This window comes from Rattus norvegicus, chromosome 6, assembly GCF_036323735.1.
Source record: "Rattus norvegicus strain BN/NHsdMcwi chromosome 6, GRCr8, whole genome shotgun sequence".
Classification (NCBI taxonomy): domain Eukaryota; kingdom Metazoa; phylum Chordata; class Mammalia; order Rodentia; family Muridae; genus Rattus; species Rattus norvegicus.
Window position 1 is genome coordinate 120084053 of NC_086024.1, and position 8942 is coordinate 120092994.

Consider the following 8942-nt stretch of genomic DNA (forward strand, 5'->3'; position numbering starts at 1 on the left):
ATCACGTTCACTGAGGGTTCAGTCTTGGCAGGACCAAGGGCTTCCCCTTCCACTGGTGCTCTTACTAGGCTATTCATTGCTACCTATGTAGTTGGAGCCCAGGGTCAGTTTTTTTTTTTTTTTTTTTTGGTTCTTTTTTTGGAGCTGGGGACCGAACCCAGGGCCTTGCGCTTCCTAGGCCAGCGCTCTAACCACTGAGCTAAATCCCCAACCCCCATGTATAGTCTTTAAGTAGTGGCTTAGTCCCTGGAAGCTCTCATTGGTTGGCATTGTTGTTCATATGGGGTCTCGAGCCCCTTCAAGCTCTTCCAGTCCTTTCTCTGATTCCTTCAACCGGGGGTCCCGATCTCAGTTCAGTGGTTTGCTGCTGGCATTCGCCTATGTATTTGCTGTATTCTGGCTGTGTCTCTCAGGAGAGATCTACATCAGGCTCCTGTCAGCCTGAACTTCTTTGCTTCATCCATCTTATCTAATTTGAGGGCTGTATATGTGTGGGCCACATGTGGGGCAGGCTCTGAATGGGTGTTCCTTCTGCCTCTGTTCTAAACTTTGCCTCCCTGTTCCCTCCCAAGGGTATTCTTGTTCCCCTTTTAAAGAAGAAGTGAACCATTCGCATTTTCATACCATGAATTATTAACTGTAAAATTTAAGCAACAAGAATGCAGAATACTTATTGAAATGGCATAGTTAAGAGATAGAGTCTTATGATAGAGTACAGCATGTGCACAGAATGTATATTTATGTCAAATCCATCCTGAGTTCCTATGAGGACACCATTTATTTATTTTCTTCAGTCTGGCAAGGTAAATTCTGCATGCACACAAAATGATATATAGTAATAACTTTGAACTAAGACCCTTATCATTTGGAGACGTACATTCATCATATTCACGTAATAATTCCTATCTTGAAAATAGGGAAGCATCTCTAATTGTAACCAGAACTAATGAAGACTTTAACAAAAAGAGGCTAGATATGATGCTTAATTTTGAAATTTTCAATTGATATGATTTAGAAACATCATGGAAATCACCCTTTCCAAAAATCTAATGAGGGATTTTGTAGACTAAGTATATTGAGGGGCAAAATCCAACATCAATTTGAGTGGCAATGTTCTATAATCTAGGGTTTAAATAATAAAGAGAAAGCAAATCAAGTACCACACTCCATCTACTCTTCATGATGAATTTTATACCCTGCAAGAATGTGCTGAAATAAATCCATCTTTCTTGTTTCTTGTATGGTATATTTGTCATAGCAACAGACAAGAATTTGATATATTAAACACTACTGAAAGTGGTTTTATCTCTGGCCTTGAGATTACAATTGACAAAGATAGTATACAATATTACCCACTTTCCAAGCTAGTGCCGATTTTGCTGTAAGGGATTTTGGAGAGATATCAGTGTTCAACGAAAGATTTTGAGCAATTACAGGATGGAATACCCCCAAAGAATACTTCCTTCAAGGCATCTAACATCTGATAGAGTAAAAATAGCAAACTAACATAATTTGATGACTACACACAGGACAGACTCTAAAGAAAACATTAACAGATATTGTCAAGAAAATAAGATCAAGATCTTTTTTTTCATAAGGTTTCACTGTGAAAAAATTTCATTTCCCATTGTGAGACATCTTTAAAAGTCATTTGAGGAGAAATTTTACTCTGAGGGTAGATTGCAGCCATGAAATTACCCGCAGGCAGCAATTATTCCTCTGTCCTTATTTACTCCATTTGTACTTAACTGGTTATAATGTGGTAATTAATTTCCAGTTTTCCAATGAGGCTTATTTAAGGATTTGCTATTTTAATCATTATTTACATAGATAATTCCATGGCAGTTAAGATGAAATGTGGTTTTAAAAACTAAGCTACAGTAGACTACATTTATGAACACTTTAATGTGCACATTAAAAATCATTCCCTTCTAAGGAAGGGGTCTAGCACACTGTGAGGCTCTTTAAACATATTAACAAAACAGAACTTATATGCCACAGGAATACAGTATGACTTTATTGACTCTGGTTTTGCTTATTCTTCTCATCATATAGTAGATGGGAAGGTTGGTTGTGAAACCCAAACATGATGTATGTGATTATGTGAGAGGCTCTGCCACTTTTGCTACCTTTTCACTTTTGAGAACCAGAACTTATCACAAGTTTAGGATTCAAGTTGCTAGCCATGAAAATAAAGCTCACATGAGGTAAAGGAAGAAAAAAAAAGGAAAAACCAGAACAACAAAACCTCAGCCCTCACATCTGGCCCTGTGGAGATTCTTCACTCAGTTTGGCCACCAGTGAACAAACATCAAAAATTCCACTGCTTGAACTATGAGCTCTTCCAGGAAGGACTGCTGCAGTCATTGGGTTCACACAGAGATTGTATCCTGGCTCTCTTTAAAGCAAAAGCCAGCTAGAAGAAGGATTCTGCTCCAATTAGCGAAGGAATTATGTATGTACATGAACACTTGTACTCAGTTACACACATGTAATTTTGTGTGTGTATAAAATATTATCTTAATGTTATCTACATTATATAAATATATTATATAAATTGTTACCATATAGGACATTTCTAAGACAACCATGAGCAAAAGAAAGGGAAAACTTACTACTCCAAGAAACTCATACCTCTTCTGTCTTAGTTCACAGAAGAATACTAATATGGCCTAAACAGAGGTAAGATAAATTTGAAACCAATTAATTGGAAAGGTAAATGAGATTCTTTTCTCAATTAAAGCAGATGTTGCTGAAAACAGAGGGAGTAAACAATTAGGCAACTAACTCATTTGAAATAGTCTAAGGGAAGAATTTTCTGATGCTTAAGTTTGCATGTGGGTATGAAGGAGGTTTACTCTCCTTGAAATGTCAATGATTTTACCCAAGGCTTGAATGTGTTATTTGCATTAGGAATATATTTGTGAGTCTCAACTAGTCTTGATTTGATTTCTGTGACACTTAAAATCGTTCTTTTACTGAATGCACACTTTATGCCACTAACCACTAGGATACATAGCCTTTCTAAACAAACTTCTTTACATGTATGCATGGACACACACACACATACACACACACACACACACACACACACACGCACACACACACACACATGCACACACACAAAGCAAAGGCCAAAACAAATCTATGTAAACTATTTAAATTAAAAGAGAATGAAAGCAAGTAATATCATGATTAATTAAGGAAAGCGTGTTAAGAATCAGGGAAATGCAAATCAAGGACAAGAAGTTTCGAATAAGAAAATTGAATCAGACATAACAATCACAGAGGTTTTTACCGGAAACAGAAATAAGTCAAACAAGATGGTGTAGAAGATAAAGAACGTAAAAGGAGAAGATATTTTGCCCTTCTGTCAGGTACTTTCTGCCTGTACAGATTGCTAGCTTGTCTGCTACCATGAAGACACCACATCCTGAGGCATCCCAGGAGAACTGCTGCACTTGGAGCATCTGATAAAATCCCTCCAAAAGGCCCAAAGCTGCCACTGGGAGCCCATTAGATTTGGGACCTATCATTCCCCAAACCCCTGCCAGCTGAGTTTTACCCCGCTTCCAGCCAGTCCTTTCTGCTGAGAGAGAATGCTAATGAGCCTCTTACTCCTCTAAAGACACCACATCCGGAGGGATCCCAGATGATTCCCTGCACTCAGGACATCTGACTACACAGCCTGAGGCATCATAGGAGAACTGCTGCACACAGGGCAACTGAGGAACTGGGCAACTGAACACCAACTTGTCTGTTCCCCTGAAGACAACACAGCTTCAAGACATCCCAGGGGTTCCTCTGCACACAGGGCAGTTGGGCAACTGACAGCACAGTCTGAAGAAATCACAAAGGTACAGCACACAGGGAAACTGATTGAAAGCATCCCTAGAGTTCTGCTCTCCACAGGAAAACAGAAACCATAGTCCATACCCACCCTATCCCAACCCCGGTAGAAGCTTTACACAGTACAACAGTTTGACTGCTCCTCTGAAACCAGAGAGTCTGAAGGCCTCCCAAGAGATCTACTACAGCCAGGGCAACAAATCAGCAGCTCCTCTGCTCCTCTGAAAACCCCACCGTTGGAAGGTCCCACAAAAATTCTGCTACAGCCAGGAAACCTGAAGAAACCCAGGGACAAAAGACACAATTATCAGAGAGAGAGAGTCACCCAGACCAGAAAACATCAGGGATGGCCAGATGGTGAAAGGCAAGCACAAGACCATAAGCAACAGAAGCCAATACACGTGGGCAGCATCAGAACCCAGTTCTCCCATCACAGCAAGCCCTGAATACACCAACACACCTGAAAATCAGGAAGCTGACCTAAAATCCTATCTCATGAAGATGATAGAGCTCTTAAAGGAGACTATAAATAACTCACTCAAAGAAATACAGGAAAACACCAGTAAACAGATAGAAACCCTTAAGGAGGAAACAAATCCCTTTTAAAAAAAATACAGGAAAACACAACGTGAAGGGATTGAATAAAGCATTCCAAGACCAAAGAGTGGAAGTAGAAGCAGTAAAGAAAGCACAAATGGAGGCAAGCATGGAAATGGAAAACCTAGGAAAGTGGTCGGGAATTACAGATGTAGGCATAACCAACAGAATGCAAGAGATCTCAGGTGTAGAAGATGCCATAAAGAGATTGTCACAACTGTCAGAGAAAATTCAAAACATAAAAATCTTCTAACCCAAAACATCCAAGAAATTCAGGACACAATGCAAAAACCAAATATAAGACTAATTGGAATAGAGGAGAATGAAGATTACCAGCTCAAAGGACTTGAAAATGTCCTCAACAAAATAATAGAAGAAAATTTCCCTAACCTAAAGAAAAAGATGGCTATAAAGGAACAAGAAGCCTATAAAACACCAAATAAATGGGACAAGAAAAGAAAATCCACTTGTCACATAATAATCAAAACACTAAACACACTGAACAAAGAAAGAATATTAAAAACTGCAAGGGAAAAGGGCCAAGTAACATACAAAGGCAAACCTATAAGAATTAAAACAGACTTCAAAACAGAGATAATAAAGCCAGAAGAGCCTGGTCAGAGGTTGTGCAGACTCTAGGAGAATACAAATGACAGCCCAGGCTACTATATGCAGCAAAATTCTCAATCAACATAGATGGAGAAACCAAAATATTCTGGCACCAAATGATATTCCATAAGTATCTATCTACCAATCCAGAATATTCTGGAAGGAAAACTCCAACAAAATGATGGTACCTAAACCAAAAAAAGATAATACATTAATCATTTCATAAGAAAACCAAGAGGAGAGAACCACACGCACATAAAGCCAGCTACAGAAACAGACACAACAGGAACTAACAGTCATTTGTCTTAGTATCTCTTAATATTAATTGATTTAACTTACCTATAAAAATATACAAGTTAACAGACTGTGTATGCAAATAGGATCCATAATTTCACTGCATACAAGAAATGGACCTTGTGCTCGCTTCGGCAGCACATATACTAAAATTGGAACGATACAGAGAAGATTAGCATGGCCCCTGCGAAAGGATGACACGCAAATTCGTGAAGCATTCCATATTTTTAATTAAAAATGGAAATAGAAGCAATCAAGAAAGAACACATGGAAACAACCCTGGATATAGAAAACCAAAAGAAGAGACAAGGAGCTGTAGATACAAGCTTCACCAACAGAATACAGGAGATGGAAGAGAGAATCTCAGGAGCAGAAGATTCCATAGAAATCATTGACTCAACTGTCAAAGATAATGTAAAGCAGAAAAAGCTACTGGTCGAAAACATACAGGAAATCCAGGACTCAATGAGAAGATCAAACATAAGGATAATAGGTATAGAAGAGAGTGAAGACACCCAGTTCAAAGGACCAGTAAATATCTTCAACAAAATCATAGAAGAAAACTTCCCTAACCTAAAAAAAGAGATACCCATAGGCATACAAGAAGCCTACAGAACTCCAAATAGAATGGACCAGAAAAGAAACACCTCCCGTCACATAATTGTCAAAACACCAAACGCACAACATAAAGAAAGAATATTAAAAGCAGTAAGGGAAAAAGGTCAAGTAACATATAAAGGCAGACCTATCAGAATCACACCAGACTTTTCGCCAGAAACTATGAAGGCCAGAAGATCCTGGACTGATGTCATACAGACCCTAAGAGAACACAAATGCCAGCCCAGGTTACTGTATCCTGCAAAACTCTCAATTAACATAGATGGAGAAACCAAGATATTCCATGACAAAAACAAATTTACACAATATCTTTCTACAAATCCAACACTACAAAGGATAATAAATGGTAAAGCCCAACATAAGGAGGCAAGCTATACCCTAGAAGAAGCAAGAAACTAATCGTCTTGGCAACAAAACAAAGAGAAGAAAAGCACACAAACATAACCTCACATGCAAATATGAATACGACAGGAAGCAATAATCACTATTCCTTAATATCTCTCAACATCAATGGCCTCAACACCCCAATAAAGAGACATAGATTAACAAACTGGATACGCAACGAGGACCCTGCAATCTGCTGCCTACAGGAAACACACCTCAGAGACAAAGACAGACACTACCTCAGAGTGAAAGGCTGGAAAACAACTTTCCAAGCAAATGGTCGGAAGAAGCAAGCTGGAGTAGCCACTCTAATATCAAATAAAATCAATTTCCAACTAAAACTCATCAAAAAAGATAAGGAAGGACACTTCATATTCATCAAAGGAAAAATCCACCAAGATGAACTCTCATCTTAAATATCTATGCCCCAAATTCAAGGGCACCTACATACGTAAAAGAAACCTTACTAAAGCTCAAAACACACATTGCACCTCATACAATAATAATAGGAGATTTCAACACCCCACTCTCATCAATGGACAGATCATGGAAACAGAAATTAAACAGAGACGTAGACAGACTAAGAGAAGTCATGAGCCAAATGGACTTAACGGATATTTATAGAACATTCTATCCTAAAGCAAAAGGATATACCTTCTTCTCAGCTCCTCATGGTACTTTCTCCAAAATTGACCATATAATTGGTCAAAAAACGGGCCTCAACAGGTACAGAAAGATAGAGATAATCCCATGCATGCTATCGGACCACCACGGCCTAAAACTGGTCTTCAATAACAATAAGGGAAGAATGCCCACATATACGTGGAAATTGAACAATGCTCTACTCAATGATAACCTGGTCAAGGAAGAAATAAAGAAAGAAATTAAAAACTTTTTAGAATTTAATGAAAATGAAGGTACAACATACCCAAACTTATGGGACACAATGAAAGCTCTGCTAAGAGGAAAACTCATAGCGCTGAGTGCCTGCAGAAAGAAACAGGAAAGAGCATATGTCAGCAGCTTGACAGCACACCTAAAAGCTCTAGAACAAAAAGAAGCAAATACACCCAGGAGGAGTAGAAGGCAGGAAATAATCAAACTCAGAGCTGAAATCAACCAAGTAGAAACAAAAAGAACTGTAGAAAGAATCAACAGAACCAAAAGTTGGTTCTTTGAGAAAATCAACAAGATAGATAAACCCTTAGCCAGACTAACGAGAGGACACAGAGAGTGTGTCCAAATTAATAAAATCAGAAATGAAAAGGGAGACATAACTACAGATTCAGAAGAAATACAAAAAATCATCAGATCTTACTATAAAAACCTATATTCAACAAAACTTGAAAATCTTCAGGAAATGGACAATTTCCTAGACAGATACCAGGTATCGAGGTTAAAAAAGGAACAGATAAACCAGTTAAACAACCCCATAACTCCTAATGAAATAGAAGCAGTCATTAAAGGTCTCCCAACCAAAAAGAGCCCAGGTCCAGACGGGTTTAGTGCAGAATTCTATCAGACCTTCATAGAAGACCTCATACCAATATTATCCAAACTATTCCACAAAATTGAAACAGATGGAGCACTACCGAATTCCTTCTACGAAGCCACAATTACTCTTATACCTAAACCACACAAAGACCCAACAAAGAAAGAGAACTTCAGACCAATTTCCCTTATGAATATCGAAGCAAAAATACTCAATAAAATTCTGGCAAACCGAATCCAAGAGCACATCAAAACAATCATCCACCATGATCAAGTAGGCTTCATCCCAGGCATGCAGGGATGGTTTAATATATCGAAAACCATTAACGTGATCCATTATATAAACAAACTGAAAGAACAAAACCACATGATCATTTCATTAGATGCTGAGAAAGCATTTGACAAAATTCAACATCCCTTCATGATAAAAGTCCTGGAAAGAATAGGAATTCAAGGCCCATACTTAACATAGTAAAAGCCATATACAGCAAACCAGTTGCTAACATTAAACTAAATGGAGAGAAACTTGAAACAATTCCACTAAAATCAGGGACTAGACAAGGCTGCCCACTCTCTCCCTACTTATTCAATATAGTTCTTGAAGTTCTAGCCAGAGCAATCAGACAACAAAAGGAGGTCAAGGGGATACAGATCTGAAAAGAAGTAGTGAAAATATCACTATTTGTAGATGATATGATAGTATATTTAAGCGATCCCAAAAGTTCGACCAGAGAACTACTAAAGCTGATAAACAACTTCAGCAAAGTGGCTGGGTATAAAATTAACTCAAATAAATCAGTAGCCTTCCTCTACACAAAAGAGAAACAAGCCGAGAAAGAAAATAGGGAAACGACACCCTTCATGATAGATCCATTAATATAAAGTACCTTGGTGTGACTTTAACCAAGCAAGTAAAAGATCTGTACAATAAGAACGTCAAGACTCTGAAGAAAGAAATTGAAGAAGACCTCAGAAGATGGAAAGATCTCCCATGCTCATGGATTGGCAGGATCAATATAGTAAAAATGGCAATTTTACCAAAAGCAATCTACAGATTCAATGCAATCCCTATCAAAATACCAATCCAATTCTTCAAAGAG

General features: G+C 38.2%; 1 non-coding gene across 1 annotated transcript; it reads left to right on the top strand.

Annotated features, from left to right (window-relative positions):
- Nucleotides 1–5471: 5471 nt before the first annotated feature.
- LOC120093277 (U6 spliceosomal RNA) lies at nucleotides 5472–5578 on the top strand. The gene has a single exon (XR_005486386.1). It is a non-coding gene; the product is annotated as a U6 spliceosomal RNA (small nuclear RNA).
- Nucleotides 5579–8942: the final 3364 nt, after the last annotated feature.